This window comes from Lissotriton vulgaris, chromosome 4_1 (assembly GCF_964263255.1).
Source record: "Lissotriton vulgaris chromosome 4_1, aLisVul1.2, whole genome shotgun sequence".
NCBI lineage: Eukaryota > Metazoa > Chordata > Amphibia > Caudata > Salamandridae > Lissotriton > Lissotriton vulgaris.
Window position 1 is genome coordinate 683,995,101 of NC_141691.1, and position 25,449 is coordinate 684,020,549.

The window sequence follows — 25,449 nt, forward strand, 5'->3', positions numbered from 1 at the left end:
AAAGACAGTGGGAGTTTTTCTCAGTGGGGCAATACAGTGTTCAGTGGGGGAGAGGATGTGGCACTATGGTCAGAGCTGCAGAATTTGGAACTGGGAACCAGGTTCAGCCTTAATAACCAGTCCACCAGACCACTCTCCTGCGAGAGCACAATCACATGCTAGACCTTAGAAGGCTTCGCAACACCTTAGAAGTCCTGGTGTCTTCGCACCAGCAGGTGGACCCTAGCATGACAAGTGTAGGTTAACCTTCAAGGCTTGTCCACCACTATCCATACTGAAGTTCACCTCCAGTCTTGCGGGCAGGCCTATGTAGCAGCACATCCTAGAACAACAGTCACTGAGGTCACAGGACCCTTGAGAAGGGCCAGCTCTAGGGCCGTGCAACCAGTGTGACCGCACCGGGTGCTGACTTTAGGTGGAGGCATCATGTTTGCAAGTATATTATGGTTTTAAAAACACTTGCTGCCTCCTTCCTGGTCTCCAGCACTTTTTGTCAACAATAAAAATGTCATGCCGACTCTGGTGATTAATGTTCTTCCTAGAGAGAGATCAGAATTTTGTCTAGTGGAAGTTTTGACTCATTGCAAGGTAGCTCAGAGGGTTAGTGTACCGGCTGCAAAGAATATGCGCCATGCAGATCACAAAGTGCACATAATGTGAATAGGACAGTGGGCTACTGCTTTTGTCAGAGATCCCTTTGTTACTTGCAGTTTATAAGGTAAAATACTAACTTAGAAACAGTGAGCTATTAACTGTCATCTAAGAGCTGCATACAAACTGCAAGGTATAAATTAGAGCGTTATGTCCCCCCCAGCCCCCCCCCCCCCCAGTCTTTGATTATTCTTATGTCCCAAAAAGTGTTCTTTTGGACAGAAATCAATTCTGATTATTAAGGAGAACCCCCAACAATGGTATTAAGTTTTAAATTCCGGGTATTTTGTTTCTCTAGACCAATCACTATAAAACTATACCAGCTACTAGTATGGTTGTCATGTGACTCCTACACCTTGTAGTGCTTAGTCTTATATAACATTTTCTATACAGTGATTTACACGCATTTTGATTGTCTCTGTGTAATATGTGTGATGTAAAGTGCTCTGACACCCTACAATGGTATGGGTGGAGCTGTAAATCAAATTAAATGCATCGGAGAGTCAATGGTTATGGAGACTTGGGGGGCACAGTTAAAGGGTGGTAGTGAGGCAATCCATGGCAGAGGTGGTCTTTGAGGGGCACTAGCAAACATTAATGCACAGGACACCACCAGTTCTATGGCTGGCTCTGCCATTGAGGCCAGTCTGCCTCACCGATAGGTACCCCCATTGGCCTTGTTTCAGCAGCAGTAGCTGCAACTCACCAGGGATTGGCAATGCAGGATTTGCATGTACACCAAACTAAGTTCGCAAACTTCACAGTCTCCCTGCTTCATTCACAAGCACTTTTAACCTGTGCTGCCTGCTGTGGGGCCACTGGAATTAATTATGCAACAAAGGATGACAACATTATGCTGTAGTGTTGACTAAATTATGCATTAAAAAAAAGTTTGCAGCGTAATGCAGTATATTTTCAGACATTTTATTATTTTGACGTGTGTACACACGCTAACAGTCTCTGGAAAGATTTTGCCTAGTACAAGTGTAACATACAACCGCAGCAGTGAGAAAGGTGACCAATCAACCTTTACAATAGGCCATCCACTCCGCAGCAACACAAGTCACATTTTATATTAACTTTTGATATGTTTGAGCTACAAACAATTCATTAGTTTAAATGGTCAGATCATGCACCAGATCTTGCATTATGAGGCAAATATGGCAGAGCCATAATTTTAGAGAAAACATTTGCAAACTAGGATATTTTGCCATTCATGTTTGAACTGCTGTTGTGGGAAAAGGGAGAAGTGCTGATGACAGAAACTCCATGGCTCGGAGACAAATGGCTTGTGTTTACACATTTTATCGTATTTGGTACATTCTGTGATTAGAAGCATATCCCACTTTGTGAATATATTTTAATGTCAATAACTCATTATAACCTTAAATATTCATGTGTATCCATTGGTTGATTAAACTGGGCAGTGAAATGCCAAACAAATACTAAAAAAGTGGGATGTCTGCGCATTCTGGCCACACCTCTAGCTCCACCCACAGATCCAGTCCTTGGGTTATTCCCGCCCTCTGATTCTCCACCCACTGTTTCCACTTTTTTTTCCCCACTTCAACCACTTTGTAAGACTCAGCATCCCTGGACCTGTGATGTGCCGCCGCTGCGGGCACCGCATGTGCCACACATTTACGGTGCCGGGCTTCCGCATAAGGGAGATGGCCATTATTGTATCCCTAAACGTGAGCACGTTGTCAGTTTGACATTAACTACACGTAGGGGGACTAAGTTTCTTTTAAAAAATATAGCTAACATTTGGACCTATACATTTTATTTTGTATACATTAATTGAATGTGTGTAAAATTTAGCAATGCCCAGGGAATTCTAGTAAAGGGAGCACCCATTGGCGAATCACTAGCCTGTATGATTGCTGCATTATTTATTACTAACTGTGACGCTGTGCTTTAACTTTGGATAAAAGTTATCATGCATTCTAGCACCAAGAAGCCAATATTGGTGAATATATGTGCTACAAATAATCACTAACATACACTGTGCATACACTATATTTAATCTGGTGCTTTAATCATAGGCTGTTTTTAAGTATTCTGATAAAAATCGAATCGTGCTGAAGACAGCCTTGATTGGTGTTGGATCGAGGACCCGGAAGTCTGCACACCTAGCAGACAGAGATAAAGCACCTTGTCAGAAAGTTTAGCGTTTTCCCTACAGGTGGTGTTTGTTGGTCTGTGGCAGGATCAGTCATATGTCCTGGATTCCTGGCATTTAATTGAGTCTATTCTAGTTCTGCGCCCCAGAGTTTCTTGTGCCCCACCTGGCACACATCATGTCGGAGGATGGTGATGACGTTAACAATTTGCCCCCCCCTGGAAAAATTTCTGCGGACGCCCATGTTTATACTGGTTGAGGTTACCGCTGGTTTTTAATTGTTTTTCAGGTTGTAGCATTACAATTCTAACTGTTATCTAGCGACTACGTGTCAACTCCACCTGTATTCGAGGTGAGCCAAATAGCATGCAAATGATTTACGTTCATAATACAGACGTTTCTGTTGTCCCTCTACTTATGAGCAGTTTATCGTCTGGTCTGATTAAAGTGTTGTTACTGTCTCAAGCAATTTTCAATCTAGTCTTCATATATTCAAATTCGCTTTCAGGCTCATCGGGTATACCACTCGAGTGTATGTCTCAGCAATTACGAACCCATTACAATTAATATCTAGGTGAGCTATATAGCATGCTGATCACTTGCGTTTACGACACATTTCATTTCGTTTTCTCTGGACTTCATAGCAATCTAACATTTTGGTTTTCTTTCAACATAACTGTTTTATTACAATTTGATAACAGAAGTATTTTCTATGCAATGGTGAGTGTATGCCGTCAGTTTTTATTTGGTTGCAGCAACTAAGATGCCACACAGGTTACACGATGAATATTTTTTTCCTCACAGTAAAGTTTTCTATACAATACTTTATTTCTTGTTTCTCTTGCACTGAACAGAAGCACAACTCTGGTGATCTTTCTACCTATATATTTTCCTATTGGTTCATTTTTGGTGTGTTCAGAACATTCATTTTCCGAAATCAATGTAACTATCAGCTGTTGAGTGAATATGACATCTTGAATAATCAGGGAATATTTGTTTTAGGTTTGCCCTTGAGGAAGGGACTCCTTTGTCCCGAAATGCATCGGGCAGCATACTAAATACGGATGAAGAGTTGAACAAAGAATTTCTTCTATTATACAATTGTGCTTATCACGTTATGTGCATCATTAAGAATGATTAATGTTATGTATCACTGAGAAAAGCAATTTATGTTTTTTGCATTCTGCATTTTGATTGCTATTTGTTAATATGTAAGTGTACTCCTGGAAAAATTGGATACAAATACACAGAATACACTTATCCATTTTTTGATTACTTTGTTTAAGACGGGGTTTTTTGGATAAAAACCTAGTGAACAGTGCATGGCACCAGTGGGCCTTCCTGCTGTTCTCATTGTTCTACACATCCCTGTGTGCCATACCTGCCCAGCACTGCATGAGGCATAGGTAAGTCACCCTTAAGGCAGGGTGCACTGTACCTAATGTGAGGACCTATCTGCATGAGCAGGTAGGTCCCTATAATATCTAACGCCATTATTAGATATTAAGTGCCCAGGAAACCCATCCTGAGTATATGGTCTAGAAATTGGTCCTAAAGAGTTTCCTAGCACCATAATGGCTTTACTGAATCCTGGGATGTTTGGAATCAAACATCGCAGAATAATAAACCTGCACTAATTCCAGTGTCAGATGTAATATTCCATGCACTCAGGGGTCCCTTCTAGAGTGGACCCCTGAACCAAGCCAACTACTGGTGGGTTCCTTACTGATGAAGTCCAGCCTGCCACCACAAGACAAGTTTCTGGACCCGTGAGGTGGGAGCCTTCACTCCCTGGGCCCAGACACAAAGCCATTCCTGGGCAGAGGCTTTCACGCCACCCCAGGTCAGGAACAGCCATCTGTGGCAGGGGAGCTTCAAAGGTCTTGTCGCCTTTGCAATGCGATCCCATAGCCTCTCCTGCTATCGGGAGCAGGCTTACTTCCCGTCTCCCCCCCCCCCTTTTCAGTAGGAACAAAGGCGGGAAAAATTAGGACATATGGCAGGCACTCTCCGATCAGGTTTAGAGATTGTGCCCACTGCCCCATGTGGTTGAGCACACCAAGGGTGTTGTCCCCCTAAGGTCAGTAGCCCATTTGCTCCTACCTTGAGTCCCGTAAAAATGCATCCTAAATACAGTATTTAGGGTGAAGCCCTGAACGGAGACTGTAGAATGCACGACTTAACACCGCAGCAGAGATGAGTCAAGGCCCAACTGACTTGGCCCCAGCCCTACCAGCCTGCCTGCAGATCCAAATCGCCCAGCGCAGAAAATAACAGCCCCAAAAAGGATCAGCGACCTCCAGACTTGGTGAGGACTTATCCCATGCTTCCACAAAGACTTGAGACTCCAGAGGACAGCGGCTCTGTCCACAAAAGATCAAGCCCCTACGGACCAAGAACCACTGCGCTAGGACTTACCTCTACACCCACTGCCCATACCCATGTCCAAAGGGTCCACCAGTCCTGAAGTGGTTTCCCAGCGGTCCTGACTTCCAATCCATCGAGGGGGGATTGCCTACAAGGTCTAGTGTCGACACCTGCAGCCTCTTCATGACAACCCCCTTGACCGGGACCTTCCCCGGTGAGCATAAACAGGACGTCCAAAGACAACCCTGCATCCTCTAGCCATGCGTCCTGGTGACCAGGTCTGATGCCCGACATAGTCTTGCATCTCAATTCCTTCCCCTGGTTGTTCGGTCCCTCGAAGAGACCTCCTGGTCTGAGCTGAAACCAGAACAGACGATCTCCGTAGGATAACATTGGCCGCCTGACACTGTAAGAGCCCCTGCACCTGGCCACTCCTGTGCTGCAGGGGGTGTAGTTTTGGTACTGCCTTGGGCCCTCCTTTGTATTCACCTGAAGTCCTGAATATTGTCCTCCAAGGCCTCTTTAACTTCCTCTGAGCAGCCTCCAACCAATGTGCCCTAGACTCCATAGACTAGCAATACCACCTTTGCACTCTACACCCAGCCGCGCTAGTGCCGCTGGTGCTGCACCTAGAGAGCTGAATTGAACCTTTGTTCTATAACCCAAAACTGAGTTACCAAAATGTTTTAACTTTCCTGCAAACTTAAGACTTCTTTTTTCTCCATAGGATTGTATAGCAGGTTTTCTCTGAAAAATGTAAGTGTTGACCCTGTGTGTGCTGCAACAAAGTAACTTTGTGTCTTCAAAAGAGAGTTTACCTGCCTGCCGATGTACTGTGATGCCTAGACTTATTAGTTTGTTTCACACCAAACTAGAAAAGTAACTACAAAGTAACTACACCGTAATCTAAAGTAATCACAAGTATTCTAAAGAGCTTACAATCCATTTTTCTTCCACTACAAAGTACCTTGTATGCGTCTACAAAACCGGTGCATACTGTATCTTGAAAAGTATTATTGTATTGAAAGTATCACTTACGTGCTACTGACTAAATCTTGGTTATAGTAATAAGAACAGAGATTCAACTTTTTATACAAACAATTGGTCTGCATTCAGTCTGAATGTGTGACATTATTTCTTGCCTGAATGTGTACAACCGATTCTTAGCACTGACCTTTGGTGGGCCTGCCTGCTCAGCCACACTACCACAGGGGAGAATAAGGTGTTATGTACTTTGGCCTCTGCTATACCTCTGGAGATCCACTGGACTCTGTACACTGTACCTTTTTGTATAGTACATACAGAGCCATCTTCCTACAATGGAGAAAAAGGGGATCTTCCCGGATGTCAAAATCAGACACGAAGATTGAAATGGCAGCAAAACGGACTGAACAGAAGTGATTGTCGACACTTATCTGTAGCAAAGTGCCCTTTTTGCATGGTTTCCCCCCCATTTAGCCAAACTGTTGATGTTCTTTGACTGAGTGTGCCCTGGATTCCTGCCTACCAGGTACCCAGGGCCTATGTTCTTTCCCTACACTGTACTGTTACAGAACCCAATTAGCAACTCTCTGGCCACATGTAAATCCCTTATAAAATGTACCCTAGGTACCAAGGGCACTGTGACCTGGGAAGACCTCTAAGGGCTGCAGGACTTATTGTGCCACCCTTTGAGGCCCTATACTTTTACACACATACACTTCCAGTGCAGGCTGCGTGTTTCGGTGCAGAACAAAGTGAAGAGTCCATATGGCACAGGGGTGTGCCATGCCTACAAATCACAGCCCTCGCATAGGTAAACCACCCATCTGGCTGGGTGCACTATACCAGTGGAGAGGGTACAGGTGCATGAGCCCTGTACCCCTACAGTGTCTAAGCCAATTCTTGGACATTGTAAGTGCAGTAATGCCATCAAGAGTATATGGTACTAGGAGTTTGTCATTACAAACTCCAAAGCACCATAATGCCTTTAATGAAAACAGACGTTTGGTACCAAACTTCTCAGCACATTAAACCCACACTGATGCAGTGTGGGATTTAATGAAAAATGCACTCCGAGGGCATCCTAGAGATGCCCCTGAAAAACAAATTAAGTCTAGTGTTCCGTCTAAGTGGCTGCTCGCTAGCTGCCACCACCAGACATGTTTCTGGACCCCTTGGCTGAGAGCCTGCCGCTCTTGTGGTTTTGAAACGATGCACATCCTGGGACGAGGTGTCAGGCATCCTCACCCAGGATGCGTAGGGTCGCCTTTGTTAGCTACTCCAGCCATTTGCTGCTTCCAGCAACTTGTCCCCACAGGTTCTGACCCCCACTTAGGGGGTGAGAGTCTGCGGGAAAACCAAGTTAGGAGGAGAGGTGTGCCCACCTTTGCCAAACCTACCACTCAGGTGGGGGAGACAAAGTGAAGCAAAACTCTCAGTCCCCACCATCTTGCAGATGGGGGACCCAGCCAACCAGAGTGAGGCTTTTGCCCCCTTCCACTGGAGGGTGGCATATTCTCAATCCAAATAACATATCCACCACTCACATTACTTTCATATTTCACTATACTAATTCACCACTATTCCGGAGTAGCGTGCTACTCGCCAAGAAAGTGTTTCAACACCCCATTAGGGGTAACAAGCGCTACATTAATACAACACTTTTGTTCCCTCTTCTATCCCTCCGCTACCCTTCTCAATCCAAATAACTGACAATCATCCACCACTTAAATACATTTCATATTTCACTATACTAATTCAACATTAATCCTTTAATAGATTCCAGTGTAGCATGCTACTTGCAAAAAAAAAGTGCTTCAACAACCCATCAGGGGTAACAAATGCTATAAAAATGCAAACTTTTTCCCTCTACTATCCCTCTGCTATTCTTCTCAATCCAAATAACTGACTAATATCCACCACTCAAATCCTTTATGGGTTCCGGAGTAGCGTGCTACTCACCTAAAAAAGCGCTTTGACGCCTCGTCAGGTGTAGTAAGCGATATATAAATGCAATTAAAATACAATATGTCTTTCTCATTCCAGTCCTCCCTGAATGAGGCAGCGTTCGCCACCTGCAGTTTACCGATCCAAGATAAACAATACCAAAAATAATGATACCAAAAACTACAAATATGGGTCCCTTCCTCTTCCTGTGTGATATATATAAAGAGGAAACAACCATAATACACTTCACTTCGTTTTTCTGGTTGGTACAGAACAAAATTACCTATCATGAGTAGGTAAGATTGTTAATATTATAATTTTAAAGACTATCTACAGCCACGAGCAGTGAGTAGGTTTCACTATATTAAGCCTTATTGAGTAGACCATTATGAAACATGGGCTGGATTGTCAGCCTTCCTGAGTATGCTAGTCAAAGTGACCGGGTGGCACAGAAGCAACCTGCTATAGAGATGTGACCTTAGAAAGTATTTTAATATACTTAGAGGAAGTTAAAATGATGATGCATGCCCGTTTGGACCCCGTATTAGCCTCCACAGGCTTGAATTTCAAAGAGCCTCTGTTGCAAGAGTTCCAGCAGATACAAAACTTGCTTGACTGGAAATACTACAAAGTGGACAGCAATTGCAGGTAGGCATGGATTCTTGTGTTTAGCAAGGAAACATGCCATGTCTGCAATGAAAAGGTGAAACTGGGAGACAGCGGAGGGTACCCCTAAATCTCTGAACACCAGCCTGGTCCAGGAAAAGATTGAGAGTAGTTGAGGCATCACTGTTTGCCAGGGGCCGCCCGCCACCTCCTATACTATTGTATTAATGACTGTTCCTTAGGATTCTATTGTTCAGGGCGTGGATGATTAGGAATTTCTGGGCAGCTTTATTCAGGGGGGACAGGTTCATCAGCACCACAGACACAATTTAGGCTTTCCTGGTACTTCTGACTCGCCTGAGAAGGAAGATTTTTAAGCCATTATAAAAGCGAGAGCGTGATAATATTCCTTCGGATTCTGCTGTAAGAAAAGTGCTCATGCATGAATAGGAAAAGGTTGAGCAGCAGACTCTCCACGGTTTTTGGGGAAACGTTATCTGTCACATAATTCTGTGGAACAAATTCCAGAAAGTGATCATCCCAGAAGAAACCACCCCATCAGATACAGTTGATAACAATCATTTGCAATGCAATAGGTCTCGCATTAGGAAAGTTTGATCTACTGGTATTGTAAATGACACATTTTTTATTTATGTGTTGGTTTTGAAAATACCTAAATTAATAGCTTTGTCATTTACAATGCCAATAGTTTTAACTTTTGCAAATGTGACACCTATAGCATTTGTAATGCATATGTATATGTAATATGTTTTGTATATACGTGACTTAGATGTATTGATATTACAAATAACAATGGCTTTTAATGTTTTTAATACTTAAATAAAAGTTATTGTAATTTATAATGGCAATAGCTTAAACTTTTGTAAATAACTTTTGTGAAGATTATGTTCATTGTAATTTATTGTGACGAAAATCCAAGAACAGAAGTGAAATATTAACATATTTTTGTGACATTTGAAATAAGGCTTGAAACATTGAGAGAACATATTTGAACCAGTTGTTTTTGAATGGTTGCGCTGAGTGATGCTGTGGCGTTCAGAGATGCTGTGGTAGCGCATAGTGATGTTGTGGTGCCCCTGAGTGATGTTGTGGTGCCCCTGAGTGATGTTGTGGTGCCCCTGAGTGATGTTGTGGTGCCCCTGAGTGATGTTGTGGTTCCCCTGAGTGATGCTGTGGTGCTGCGATAGATAGAGGGAGGGCGATAGATAGAAGGAGGGCGATAGATAGAGGGAGGGCGATAGATAGATAGAGGGAGGGCGATAGATAGATAGAGGGAGGGTGAAAGATAGATAGAGGGAGGGCGATAGATAGATAGAGGGAGGGCGATAGATAGAGGGAGGGCTCACATGTACTGTACCTAATCAGCACAAAATATTGTGAAAAGAAAATTTTAGTTTTTACACATCACAAGAATTTTGACACTTATCAATTTGTACTTAGGTCGGAACGGGCTGAAAGTGAAAAATATTTCGAACAGAGGTGCGGAACGTGGAAGTGACATGTTTACATTGCTTTCAGTAGATAAATAAAAAGTCCTCACATTCGAAGTTCGTTAAGCGATCGAATCGTTGACATTGTCAAGTTCTATTTCCTCAGATACAAGATTAAAAGATTCTCTTTCCTGTTCTATTTTCAAAAATTAAGGGGTGCTGCCAGTGGCTAGGAGGTTTGCAAACATTTTGAGGGCTGGCTTTGAAAATACTAGCAGTTGCAGTGATGGGCAGAAGGTGACTCCTCTCAGGCCAAGGGGAATGGAGTCCCTTTTCTAAACAAGTCCTGGTACCTTGCACTGAGAATAATGACGAAATAGTAATGGCCATAAATGCCGTCAAAAGTGGGTACGAAGAAAGATAGCTGCTGTACATAACAGAAGTGCGAACCCTTAGTATGACAGAACAAGAAGGCTGGGGTACGAAGGAGGGGGTTTAGAAATAGAGCGCTGCAAGAGTAAGTGTGCTTGCGGGCACCGAGTAGGAAGACAACAACAAAAAAAAACACAAGGCGTGACCGTTTATAGACTATTGCGAACAGGCACGAGTTTGGCAAGCGGTGATACGTTGCCAAGCTAGGCCAATCCCGATTTGCATTGTTGAGACATTGGTGTATTTAGTTGCGATGTCTGTAATTAGAGAGATGGATGATTGTGAGAGGTCGGAGAGGAGTGAGGACGAGGGGGAGGGGGGGGCAGGTGAAAGGGAAGAAAAGAAATAAGATACAAGCTGAGAGCAGATAGCAGGGGACTATTGGCTTTGTCAATGGTTGTTTGTTACATAAATGTAAATAAGCAGCAACTGTGGCTTCGTTCTGATATGATGAGACTGAAGTTGCATCAAAGGCAGTGAAGGGGGCGCTGCTGCAGAGTTAAGGTGTTTTTTTCACTCTGATTATGAGGGCAAAAAGGGAGAGCCCGATAGGGAACCGTGCTCAGCACCGGCAGGACCCGGCACACTTAAAGCCCTGCATCCAGGGCTGAAAATAGGCTGTGTGAAAAGCGATTTGTATAAACCTGCAATACAAGAAGGTGCCACCATAACATCCGCCACAAAGGAAGCCGAGGAAACTGAAACAGGAGATAAACAACGAATAACTATGTGGTGTAAATCGGCAAAGGCCCGAGAATTTATATGTGGCATAGAGAAGTGGTGCGATGGGGTAGTGCAGAGAGTGCGGCTATTAGACTGAGGAGGCCAGCTGTGAGCACAAAACCCTTATATTAATGGAATGGGATCTGATACTGGAGGCATTTAAAGCCCTTGAACCTGAGCTTGTACCTGCAGTAAGCGATGCATAGACAAATGCTTGTAAAATGGTCCCCGACCACTTGATTCCGACCCAAGAACGGCCAGCACCACTACACGCAATACACACGCCAAGCACGCCAAAATGGAAAGCTGTGGTAACCAGGGCAAAACTGGCCAATAGTAATACTAGCCAGATTAGAGCCAGTAGAGGGGGATGGGAGGGATTGGAAGTTGAGGAGTTATATTAAATGCACTTGCAAAAGCATCTCGTTATTACCTTGTTATCACCCAAGGAAGGCTAATGTAATGTATAATGCATGAAATGGTACGAATTGCTTGCCAATGGCTCACTGCGGATGTTTGTACATGACAATATGTATGGTATGCTATTACAATCATGTAGTACGTAACAGTATGTAGGACTTGAGAAACCAAGAAAACCAATAAAGTGTACTTTAATATAAAACCTCAGTCCTACTGCTACCCCCACTGCATACGCTAGGAACCAAGGCATCAATTTGGCTAACAAGCCAACCATGATCATTCAGGTCAACTCCGCATCCTCGTCCTCCTGCTTCTTCATCCGTGCATGCTTCTTAAGATATTCAAATGGCTACCCCAAAGCTCAAGATGCACCATCACCAAGGCCATCATCTCCAGTAAACTGAACTCCGCCAACGCTCTCTACATAGGGATTGCAGCTAACCTCCTCCTCTGACTACAGACCATACAGAACACTGACTGCTGCCAGACTCGTCCTGGATCTCCCTAGACGAACCCACCTCACACCCTACCTCAGGGAACTCCACTGGTTCCCTGTACAGAAAATATGTCCGTTCAAGCTCCTGACCCATGTATGCAAGGCCCCACAAATCTGCGGACCTGGCTACTTGAATCAAAGCCTAAACTTCCATCAGTCCACCAGACACCTACGCTCTGTTTTCCTTTCTCTAACCCTTAACCCCCCCCCCGCATTCAATGAAGCAAATATGTATGTTGCGCCTTCTCCTACCTAGCAGCAAAGACATGGAACAAGCTACCCTTTCTTCTTCTGACCTCCCCCTCTCTTCCAGAGTTCCGAAAGTCCCTGAAGACGTGGCTATTCAGCTAATAAACTGGACACTGCCAGCACCTAGATACCCCAATGGGCAACAAGAAGTGCTCTACAAATCTACAGATTGCTGGATTGATGAATGTGAATCCAAAATACAACCCAGTAGTAGTGAGATCGACTGGGAAGGCTGTGGAATGTGCTATGGATGATGGGAGCAACATTGTGTGGGATTTTGCAACTGGCTGTGAAGAACACTGCTCTAGGGGTGTGTGTGGATATGGAGGACTAGTGGTGCTGAATAGCTCTGGGGCAGTGCTCTAAACTGCTAAGGAGGAATAGTGGTGTTGAGAGGGAGTTTGGCAAGTAAGGAGTTGTGTGGGCTTTGGAAGTGGCATAGCGAATAAGTGGGGTAAGTGGCGAAGGTGAGTAGTGTAAGTAACTGCCGATTTGGGAGCGATCAATTGCAAAGGACTGCCCAATGCGATGCAAGTCTGAATACACTTGCACATGTATGTAAGACAAGAGACTGAATGGCACAACCAACTATTTATGTAGATGATGAATGTGTAACAGGACAGATGGTGCTGAATGGTGTGAAGAAGTGAGGTTGAATGCATGATGATTACTGATGTGGGTTAGGAATGCGTTTATGGCTAATTTTGCCCGTGAAACATTTTGCTGACTGGTATTATTGAGTAGCTAGTGTAAATGCTGCAACCAGGTGAAGGTGAGCGGTTACATTCAAATGGATAATGTCTGTGTTAATTGAGACAGTGAGCAAGTTATAAGAGTTGCTGTGGGAAGTGTTGTGTGGTGGAGTAGTAGAATGACCAAGATGATTGGCTTTTGGCTAAGTATGTGGGGAAAGTGATTTTGTGAATGGTAAAAGGATGCAAGCGTCAGTGCAGAGTGGTGAATTTAATGGTTTTGATTAACTGCCCGATCAAGTGGGAGAGTCAGGTTGCATTTGTGCCGTAACATGAGCCAGAGGTGCAGACTGTAAATGCGGTTGTAACAATCTGAAGGTGAGTGAATGGCATGAACAAATGATACTTTGTGAGGGGACCACTGTGCTGTTCCAAGTGGATGATCTGTGTTCCAAGCGGTGGAGTGTGTGAAATGTGAAGTAGTTGTAAATGAATGACATTTATAAAGCTCACTTATGCCCACAAATATGCATGCTTCTACTAAGAGAATTCAAGCAATAGGGACTGCGGGTAATGTTAAGTAGAATGAAAAGACCAAATTTTGAGATTCTTCCTGGAAAGGAGGATGGAGGGGATGTTTTTCAAGGTACCAAGGAGTTTAATTCTTAGAATGTCAAATAAAAGTAAGCGCAGCCATCTTTGAATCTGTATTCCGTGCAGAGAATCTGAAGGATGTTGGCAGTCACAAAGTGAGTTGGACAGTAAGGGAAAATTATCTTTCTATGACGAACAGAGTGAAGGAAGGGTCTGCAGTGTAAACAGAGAGCCTTGAAGAAGTAGCACTTCCAAAGAGTAAGCCAGTGCAGGAGTTTTAGATGAGACGCACTGGTTCACAACAAGGTAGTTTCAGGATCACGGGGACAGCTGCATTCTGAACTACCTGAAGACAATAATTAAGATAGCGTGGTAGGCCCAGGTACAGAGAATTGCCTTAGTCTAGATGGAAGTCTACGAAGGCCTTGATAAATGTTTTACTGGAGGAAGAGAGATTAGGGGAAATCTTAAGTAGCATTCTGAGAATAGCAAGACACGTAGAGGCAACCATATACCTTAAGCGAGAAAGACAAGCTGGAATCAAAGAGAATTATCACAACCATAGTTCATGACGTAGAAGACTGAAGCCAAGCTCTGAGGGCCACCATTCTGATGACCAGTTGGAGGTACGGGTATGAAATACCAGAATCTCTACTTTGTCACTATGTAACTTGAGACATTTATTGCTAATTCCCGTTGCAATTGTTGACATGCAGGTGGAGAAGCAATCTGGGGTGTATGCTATGTTATGAGATGCAAACCATGATCCCCTTATCAGCATAGGACAGATGTTAAACCCAAAAGACTTCTCCAGTACAGCGAAGGAAGAAAAGTAGATATTAGAGTAGGCCTTAATGAGGAGCCTTGGGTGACCCCGCAGGTGACCTTGAAACTGGAGGACAGGAAAGGATGAAGTAAGTCACTGAGTTATGTCTGAGAGAAAGATCTGAGCCACCATGGGGCAGACTTACAGATCCCAATATCAAAGTCATTGAATGAGAACCCCTCTGGTGCAGTAGATTCTAAGGCATGGGTACTCACAAACTTTCTCTCGAGGGCCAAATTTACACTGTGGTTTGTGTCTGAGGGCCGCACCAGTGGGGGCAGGGTCGGAGGGGGCGGGGCTAGAGCAACACAAAAAAAAACTGACCATGAGGTTGATCACTAGTCCCTGCAGCGGACACCTTCGTTCACTGAGCCACCAGACGCGGCATACATACATCTCTCTCTCTCTTGCTCTCGCTCTCTTTCTCTCTCTGTCTCCCTCCCTCCCTCTGTCCCCCTCCCTCTGTCTCCATTTCCCTCTGTCACTCCCTCACTCTGTCTCCCTTTCCCTCTCTCACTCCCTCACGGTCACTCCCTTTCTCTCCCTCCCTTCCCTTCCATCCTTTACCCTCCCTTTCCCTGCATCCATTTCCCTCTCTCACTCCCTGTCTCCCTTTCCCTCCCTCGCTCTGTCTCCCTTTCCCTCCCTCGCTCTGTCTCCCTTTCCCTCCCTCGCTCCCTCACTCTGTCACTCCCTTTTTCTCTCTCCCTTCCCTTCCATCCCTTACCCTCCCTTTCCCTGCATCCATTTCCCTCTCACTCCCTCACTCTGTCTGTTTCCCTCCCTCGCTCTGTCTCCCTTTCCCTCCCTCGCTCTGTCTCCCTTTCCCTCCCTTACTCTCGCCCTCAGTCTCCCTTTCCCTCCCTCACTCGGTCTCCCTTTCCCTCCCTCCGTCTCCCTTTCCCTCCCTCACTCCGTCTCCCTTTCCCTCCCTCACCCGGTCTCCCTTTCCCTCTCTCACTTCCTCACCCGGTCTCCCTTTACCTCCCTCCCCTCCTTTCCTCCCTACCTTTACCTCCTACCCTTTCCCTCCCTCACTCCCTTACTGTCACTCCCTTTCCCTCCCTCACCCTCACTTTCCCTTCCTCCCTCCCCCTCTTACTTCCACACCCGGTCTCCCTTTCCCTCCCTTACTCTCTCAATCTGTCACTCCCTTTCCCTCCCTCACTCTGTCCCCCTTTCCCTCCCTCACTTTGTCTCCCTTTCCCTCCCTCACTCCCTCGGTCTCCCTTTCCCTCCCTCACTCTGTCTCCCTTTCCCTCTCCCACTTCCTCACCCGGTCTCCCTTTCCCTCCCTCCCCTCCCTAACCCTTCCTCCCTTTACCTCCTACCCTTTCCCTCTCTCACTCCCTCACCCAGTCTCCCTTTCCCTCCCTTACTCCCACTCCCTTTCCCTCCCTCACCCTCACCCTCACCTTCCCCTTCCTCCCGCCCTCTCTTACTCCCTCACCCAGTCTCCCTTTCCCTCCCTTACTCTCTCAATCTGTCACTCCCTTTCCTTCCCTCACTCTGTCCCCCTTTCCCTCCCTCACTCTGTCCCCCTTTCCCTCCCTCACTTTGTCTCCCTTTCCCTCCCTCACTCCCTCAGTCTCCCTTTCCCTCCCTCACTCGGTCTACCTTTCCCTCTCTCACTTCCTCACCCGGTCTCCCTTTCCCTCCCTCACTGTCACTCCCTTTCCCTCCCTCCCCCTCCCTTTCCCTTCCTCCCTCCCTTTACCTCCTACCCTTTCCCTCTCTCACTCCCTCACCCGGTCTCCCTTTCCCTCCCTTACTCCCACTCCCTTTCCCTCCCTCACCCTCCCTTTCCCTTCCTGCCTTCCTCTCTTACTCCCTCACCCGGTCTCCTTTTCCCTTCCCTTTGTCTCCCGTTCTTTCCCTCTCCCTCTCTCTCCCTCTGTCATCTCACCCTACCTCTGTGTCAGCCCGGGTAGAGACAGCTTCGGAGCACACACACACACACACACACACACACACATAGCCGCACCGAGCGCATTAACAGGTCTTTAAAAGACCATTAGCATGTTAATGAGGCTGTGTTGTTCACCTCTTAGGGCCCCTGCAGCTCCACTCTAACTATGGCAGGAATCGCCCGGCCGGCCCCCACAGAGCAGCAGAGTCTCTGAGTCGCGCTGCTGTAACTTAGTTTGCAGACACTCTTTTAAAAAAAAAAAACCTTAAAAGACTGGTTATGATGTGTGCAAGGTCCGCGGGCCGCCAGCCGCCCGCGGGCCGTACTATGAGTACCCCTGTTCTAAGGTTATCTACTACAGTAAGAAGTGCGGCTTCAGTACTATATAAGGCCCAAAATCCGGACTAGATCTAATCCAATAGTGGTCTACCTTCAAATAATTAGGAAACTGTAAATTAATGCATTTCTGAAGCAATTTGTCATAAAAAGGTAATAAAAAGATTGAACAGTAGTTTGCGAACATTCTAGATTATACAGAAATATTTTTAGGGCTCGCCTGCTAATGAGCTTGCACATTGCTGGCGAGAGATATTGGGGCTTAACCAGAGCTTAACTATCGGGCGATTTCACGCAGTGCCCGTGAAAAGCGCGTGCACATCAAAGCCATCTGCTTTCCTCCCACAGCTTTCCCCAGCGTGCGCTCTGCCCTCTGGCATTTCTCCTCCCCTAATTATTCACGGCCGGCCGCACTTTCACTTTTACGGCCGCCAGGCCGTTTCTCGTTCTTTCACAGATTCCATACACATCCTTCAAGATTACAGCGAACGTTTCCCAGAGCCCTAAACAGAATGAATCGAGACTGCCACTTTTTCACAACTTTGAGGAATGTGCTAATGTTGCTGGCATAGCTGACATAATCACACTTATAGTGGCATTGCGCCCTTCCTTCGTGTAGTCTTCTATTTCCCTTCAGCTCCGGATTAATTGTGCAGATTATGTCAGTGACCACACCAGAATCTATTCTGCTTTTCATATACTAAATTTATCGGTATATAGAATGATATTAAATCTACAGATTGAAAAAATTCATAAATATTTCTCTGTGCTAAAGCATCCCGTTACGTTGAAATTGTTCTCTTTCTGCAAAATTCTCTTTCTGGTCTATCTCTGTCTCTGCTCTCCTCCCCCGTTCACCTCCCTGTCGTCTGTCTCTGCATCTCCCGCTCTCTCTCTGCTGCCCTCTGTCCTTGAAATCCTCCATCCCTCTCGCTGACCCTGCTGCTGTTTCCCTTTCTCTGCATCTCGCCTGCTCTCTGGCTGTCTCCAGTGACGTGACCCGGTCTCTCTCTCTGCCACACTTAGGCTGCTCTTTGACTGTCTTCAGTGACCTCGCTCTGTCGCTGCTCCCGCCCTCTGTCTGTCTAGGCTGCTCTCTGACTGTCTCCAGTGGCCTCTGTCTGGCTCTGGTCACCCCTCCTCACCATCACACACCTTCACATCCACTCACCCTCACCCACCCTCACACCCCTCACCCCCTCACACCCCTCACCCCCTCACACCCCACACCCTCACCCCCTCATCCTCACACACCCTCACCCCCCTCACAACCCTCTCACCCTCACTCCCCCTCACACACCCTGTCACCCTCACACCCCCTCACCCTCACCCCCCCCTCACCCTCACCCTCTCACTCTCACACCCCCTCACTCACCCTCACACACCTTCACACCCCCTCAAACACCCACACACCCTCATTTACCCTCACACTCAAACCCTCACCCCCTCATCCTAACACACCCACACACCCTCATTTACCCTCACTCAAACCCTCACCCCCTCATCCTCACACACCCTCACCCTCACACACCCTCACCCTCACACACCCTCACCCTCACACACCCTCACCCTCACACACCCTCACCCTCACACACCCTCACCCTCACACACCCTCACCCTCACACACCCTCACCCTCACCCTCACACACCCTCACCCTCACCCTCACACACCCTCACCCTCACACACCCTCACCCTCACCCTCACACACCCTCACCCTCACACACCCTCACCCTCACACACCCTCACCCTCACACACCCTCACCCTCACACACCCTCACCCTCACACACCCTCACCCTCACCCTCACACACCCTCACCCTCACACACCCTCACCCTCACACACCCTCACCCTCACACACCCTCACCCTCACACACCCTCACCCTCACACACCCTCACCCTCACCCTCACACACCCTCACCCTCACCCTCACACCCTCACCCTCACACACCCTCGCCCTCACACACCCTCACCCTCACACACCCTCACCCTCACACACCCTCACCCACCCTCACCCTCACACACCCTCACCCTCACACACCCTCACCCTCACACACCCTCACCCTCACACACCCTCACCCTCACACACCCTCACCCTCACACACCCTCAGTCACCCTCACCCCCCTCTCACACCCTTACCCTCATCCCCTCACCCTCACACACCCTCAGTCACCCTCACACCCCCTCACTCACCCTCACACTCCCTCACACACCCACTCACCCTCACCCTCCCTCACCCCTCACACCCCTCACTCACCCTCACCCCTCACACCCCTCACTCACCCTCACCCCCTCACCCTCACACCCCTCACCCTCACACCCTCACCCCCCTCACCCTCACACCCCTCACCCTCACCCCCCTCACCCTCACACCCCTCACCCCCCTCACCCTCACACCCCTCACCCTCACACCCCTCACCCTCACACCCCTCACCCTCACACCCCTCACCCTCACACCCCTCACCCTCACACCCCTCACCCTCACACCCCTCACACCCCTCACACCCCTCACCCCTCACCCCTCACACCCCTCACCCCTCACACCCCTCACCCTCACACCCCTCACCCTCACACCCCTCAGTCACCCTCACCACCCCTCCCTCACACCCCCACTCACCCTCAACTTCACACCCCCTCACCCTCACTCAATGCAACATACACTCCAAATGCCACTCAGTGCCACATAATTACACACCACATAATTACACTCTACTGAATACAACATACACTCCCCATAATACCACTCAGTGCCACATAATTACACTCTACTCAATGCAACATCCCCTCCAAATACCACTCAGGTCCACATAGTTACACACCACATTATTACACAGCACTCAATGCAACATACGCTCCAAATACCACTCAGTGCCACATACTTACACGCCACATAATTACACTGCACTCAATGCAACATACACGCCAAACAATACCACTCAGTGCCACATAACTACACGCCACACAATTACACTCTACTGAATACAACATACACTCACACAATTCCAGTCAGTGTCACATTATTATATGCTACATAATTACACTGCGCTCAACGCAACATACACTCTAAATACCACTCAGTGCCACATAATTACACGCCATATAAATACACTGCACTCAATGCACCATACACTCCAAATTCCACTCAGTGCCACACAATTATATTCTACATCGTTATACTGCGCTCAACGCAACATACACTCCAAATACCACTCAGTGCCACATAATTACGCGCCACATAATTACACGCCACATAATTACTCTATCGCCCTCACTCTGTCTATTGCCCTCACTCTTATCAATTGCCCTCTATCTGTCGCCCTCTGTCTATCGCCCTCTGTCTATCGCCCTCACTCTATCTATCCGTCGCCCTCCCTCTGTCTATCCGTCGCCCTCCCTCTGTCTATCCGTCGCCCGCCCTCTGTCTATCCGTCGCCCGCCCTCTGTCTATCCGTCGCCCGCCCTCTGTCTATCCGTCGCCCGCCCTCCCTCTATCCGTCGCCCGCCCTCCCTCTATCCGTCGCCCGCCCTCCCTCTATCCGTCGCCCGCCCTCCCTCTATCCGTCGCCCGCCCTCCCTCTATCCGTCGCACTCCCTCTATCCGTCGCACTCCCTCTATCTGTCGCACTCCCTCTATCTGTCGCACTCCCTCTATCTGTCGCACTCCCTCTATCTGTCGCACTCCCTCTATCTGTCGCACTCCCTCTATCTGTCGCACTCCCTCTATCTGTCGCACTCCCTCTATCTGTCGCACTCCCTCTATCTGTCGCACTCCCTCTATCTGTCGCACTCCCTCTATCTATCGCACTCCCTCTATCTATCGCACTCCCTCTATCTATCGCACTCCCTCTATCTATCGCACTCCCTCTATCTATCTATCGCACTCACTATCTATTGCATCACCACAGCATCACTCAGCACCACCACAGCATCACTCAGGGGCACCAAAACATCACTATGCGCTCCCACAGCATCACTGAACGCCACCGCATCACTCGTCGCCACCAAAGCATTAATCTGTGCAACCATTCAAGAACTGGTTCAAATATGTCCTCTCAATGTTTCAAGCTTTATTACAAATGTCGCAAAAAGATGTTAATATTTCACTTCTGTTCTTGGATTTTCGTCACAATAAAATACACTGAACATAATCTTCACAAAAGTTATTTACAAAAGTTTAAGCTATTGCCATTATAAATTACAATAACTTTTATTTAATTATTACTTATTTTTAAAAAATAAAAGCCATTGTTAATTGTAATATCAATACATCTAAGTCACGTAAATACAACACATATTGCATTACAAATGCTATAGGTGTCACATTTGCGAAATTTATGGCTATTGGCATTGTAAATGACAAAGCTATTAATTTGGCTATTTTCAAAACCAACACATAAATAAAAACATTGTCATTTACATTACCAATAGCTCAAACTTTCCTAATGCGAGACCTATTGCATTGCAAATGCTTGTTAATAAGGGTACCCCAATAGCCTGCTTCAATCTTCTGAAGACTGTGGCTGTTAAAATCAGAAATGAAAGCGAAAATGTGTGGGGGGGGGGGGGGCACAGTTAAAAGGGGATTTCAATTTCATGGAGGCACGCATGTTTCTGAAAACAGTAAGTGGAAAGAAATCTGGAAGTCAGGAGCCTGTCTAAGCAACTCAGGGAAGTGGGCAGGCTACCGATAAGACAGAGTAAATGAAGAAAACTAAATGGAATCTTCTGGATTTACTCATAGTACTACATTGTCACAGAATTGTTGAGATTGAATGCTGTTGCTGCTGGAGTCAAAGATGTCTGCCTGATATTTAGGAAGGAACAGGCCTTTAAGCACAATGTAAGGCAGGGGTGATGGGGTTGTTAAGTGTAATGCAAAGGAGTAAGTGGTATAGCCAGCATATATATCTTGGGACTGGGTAAGCAGGTAGACAATCTGAAAAAGCAGCAGGATGTGGTTCAAACAATAGGCTGTGTGGGGTGTCAAGGTAATGGATGTAATGGATCATCAGCTGTATAGCAGTAGCGGGTCTATGAAGCAAAAGTGACCGGGGTGTGGCGCTGGTTGCGGTCTGATTGTCTTATGTAAATGTAAATGTGCGTGTACTTGTAAAGCGCACTGTGACTCCAAGGAGTATCCTGGCGCTGAAGACCGCTGGGGAACCCGTCCTGGTTTTCCCTGTGAGATGGTCTCTTTCTGGGTATCTCCAAGGTGAAACCAGGCGTCTGTGGGGGGCCGTTGTAGAGATGAGGCAAGCTTAATGCCCAGAGTTGCCGAGTGTGTTCCCTGGTTAGAGTAGGCACCGAGGCGAGAATTATCGAGTCCGTTTGACCCTGATCCACGACCCCGCCGCGTCGGGTATTGAACCCTGGTCCCGGGCCGTTCTCTGCTTACGGGTCTGCCGCCTCTAACCAGTGAGCCACACCACTCCTTTATCTTTGGCATGTTCAGGTGACTGGAAATAAGAAATAGCCTGCCATGAAGAGACAGGCGTGGCCGAGCTTTCAGCAGAGAAACGGTAGACTACACACCTCGAGGACATTAGTAAAGCAAATAACGAGGAAAAGTAAAATCCAATTTGGAGCCCAGGCGGCAGGCTTCCTTGCCTCAGTCTACTTGGAAATAAAATTTGTTAAAACCATATTGAGAAACCACTGAAACCAAATAGATGAAATAAGGTGCCAAGGGTGAACAGATGAGGAGGTGAGTGACGCTGCTGGTGGTATGTGTGTTGGAGTTACAAGAGGTAACAGGACGATGCAGAGTAAATGATGTAAACAATTAGTGGGGGGTATTATCTGCTGGGTACATTGTTGCAAGTCTTGCGGTGCGCGCCAGACACGAACATGGAACTGTACGTCATGGCTCATGTCGGTCTCGTGTCTTATGCGCCAGCTGTTATCTTTTGAATGGGTGGTTGGAGGGTTGTGGGCAGAGAGGGAACGTTTAACGATTATTCTATACTGGACCTTTATACTGAGTAGACTCGTCTCCATAATAAACACGCTACGAGAATTCATCCTGCTTCTGCATCTTTTTCCACATTATCAGTTTGATGCAATATGTTGTGGAGCAGGGTCACAAGTTGCTGAAGTATTTTGTCAAGCCAAGTGGAATGTTCAAAGCGATAATTGTACAGTCTGTAAATAAGTACTACAATGTTGAGTAATAAGGTCAATGATTGAGTTGAGTGATGACTATTTCAAATGTGTTATGCAAGTCATACCCAGCGGATGGGTTGTGCAATAAGCATGTGGATGGCTGAGCTGTGGTCCAAAGGCTGAGTGAATATATAGTGTGGTGATATGAATGGTTTAGGGCGAACAAGTCTTTTGAGGAGTGGTCTATATTGTAAAATATGAGATTGGGAGTAGGATTGAGAGGTGCTGTACACAGTTATGGTGAGTGATTAACATGAAAACCTGCATCTGTAAGGGGTGGGTGCTGGTGTGAGAGATGTTGCTGTGCTGCCAGAAGCTGAGCTGTGAGTGATTAGGTGGTATTGAAAGTGAATTGTGAGTCGTATTAGGAGTGATAAATAGTAAGCAAGAGTTGTGAGTGGATGCTAAGTGTACACATGTGACTGACTGAGCAGGGTCAAGTGTCTGGTCGACTGGCTTTAGAGCTGGGAAGTGAGTAATCGTTTAAGTGAGTGAAGTGGGTGCTGCTATAAGGTGTAAGGTGGTCTGAATAACCAGCACAGTGAGAGTCGGTGTCACTTGGATGTGCCAGAGTAGTCTGAAAATGCCTCAGTGATATCAGTGGATGGTAAGTCGTTAATTGGAAATGAGTTTGAGAGATCCAGGGAGTGTGCTGTGGGATGACAAAGAACACAGAGGGTGTGAGGTTTAAGGATAAAGCAGTTCTGATTAAACAATGGAGTGCTCTGTATGGATAAGGGTGATAATGATGGAGAGAAGAAGCTGTACAGATGATGAGTACAGGGCAAGACGTTGGCTGCCACAGAGACATCGCACTTCAAGTCCTAGGGTTTCATTCAACAAATATGTGCATTATGGTAGTTACAGTCTTGGATTAACTAAATGAATGGGTTGGATTGGCACACTTAAACAATGATCACGGAAAGCCTTTGATATTGCCCATGCAGCAAATGCAGTTGGGTCCTAAAAACGATAAACGATAAACAATGTTTCAGTTTGGTTAAACTGACTGGTGTTACTTACATGTACACAGCTGCAAATATAAGCAATCGATGATGTACTTTCTTCAGTCGGTTTGTACAAAACGTTGCTCTAATAACAAATAGCAAACCCTCCTTTTTCACAATATTGCAGAATTTGAGTAACTGCCATTTTCAAATCTCCAAACCATCAAGACCAACAGAAATAAATTAAGTTTGATAAAACATTCCATTACCTAAAGCCACAGCCTATTCTATGCATGCTTGTTCTGTCTACATCATTATATTGCCAACATCTAGGGAGCAATTAAAAATACAATTAAATGTACTAATAAATTCAAGAGTTGAATACATTTCTACATTGTAGTCACCATGTTTTCCCACTGTTGCATTGTGTCTGTGCACCATCAATGAAGTAAGTTAGAGAAAGAAATGCTGCTTCTTGGCAATCCCTGATACAGTGCTGGCTTCGGAAACCCGCGTTTCAGCAGTGTAAAGCAGATTACTGTAAATTTCAACTTCGAATAGTCAATTCCGGTTCACCTATAGCCCACAGGAGAGTGAGAACCGCACATTATGCTCTGAATAGCAAAGCTTAACCCTATTCCCAATAGCATGCTTGGCAATTCTACAGATTTAGGCTGTAGACTGCCAATTTGCCTGCAACACTACCAATTTCAGATTGTATTGCAAAATCTGTTCCATGAGACCAAGAAATGTCATGGCAATGTAACCTACTGTTGCCAAAAACTCACTGCTCTTCTGTCATTCCCGTTCCTTACTGTCAGCCATAATAATGGCCATCTTGCCAGTTCCCTCCTCTCACTTACACCTTCTGCGACCGATAATGTTAAGGATCTTTAGGCCTTTCCCGTCACCTGTACGGTGCCGCTCCCATTTTCCACCTCCGTGCATCTTCCACCTGTCCCAACTTGCTGTCTACTGCTACCCACTACTCTTTGGGTCACTCATCGGCTTGACCTCCTGTACTCCAAATTAACTATTACCTTCAGCCACTTGTTACTAACTCCCACCTGTCACGCATCTCCTCGTTGCCACTCATTTCATCAATTCACAGCCATTTCCTGTTTCATGCATTCGTCTACAGCAACACTCGTTCTTTGTGTAATGCCGTACTGCTCTGCTGTTTCTCACCAGTCAGCTAACCTTCACTCCAGACCTCTCCTGTTAACATCCTACTCAAGAGATCCATAACTGTTCCCTGCCATTACACATCCCCTCCTGGCAATCCATTGCATTGCTTTGTTGTACAGCCAACCTCATTACCGGGACCCTGTACCCTTTGTTCACTCACTTTATTTCTTATCTCCAAGATGGCCCAGTAAATACAGCGTGTGCAGCTGACATCTAGGAATCTGCAGGTCACAAGTTTGAATCCCTGTAACACCAACTCAATCTTCCATCTTTCCGAAATCAGTAAACTGAGTAGCATAAAAGAGTGCAATTGTGACAACTGTTATAATAGCATCTATAAATAGCAAACTT

General features: G+C 46.4%; 1 protein-coding gene across 3 annotated transcripts in view; it reads right to left on the bottom strand.

Annotated features, from left to right (window-relative positions):
* Positions 1–25,449, bottom strand: part of FIGNL1 (fidgetin like 1) — a 51,703-nt gene that overhangs the window by 17,026 nt on the left and 9,228 nt on the right. The window contains exon 2 of one of the 3 annotated variants that reach the window (XM_086964967.1): positions 25,259–25,385. The exons of the other annotated variants lie outside the window; for them this stretch is intronic. The gene's annotated coding sequence lies outside the window, so the exon portion shown is untranslated. The remainder of the gene's footprint in view (positions 1–25,258; positions 25,386–25,449) is intronic. 3 annotated transcript variants of the gene reach the window in all.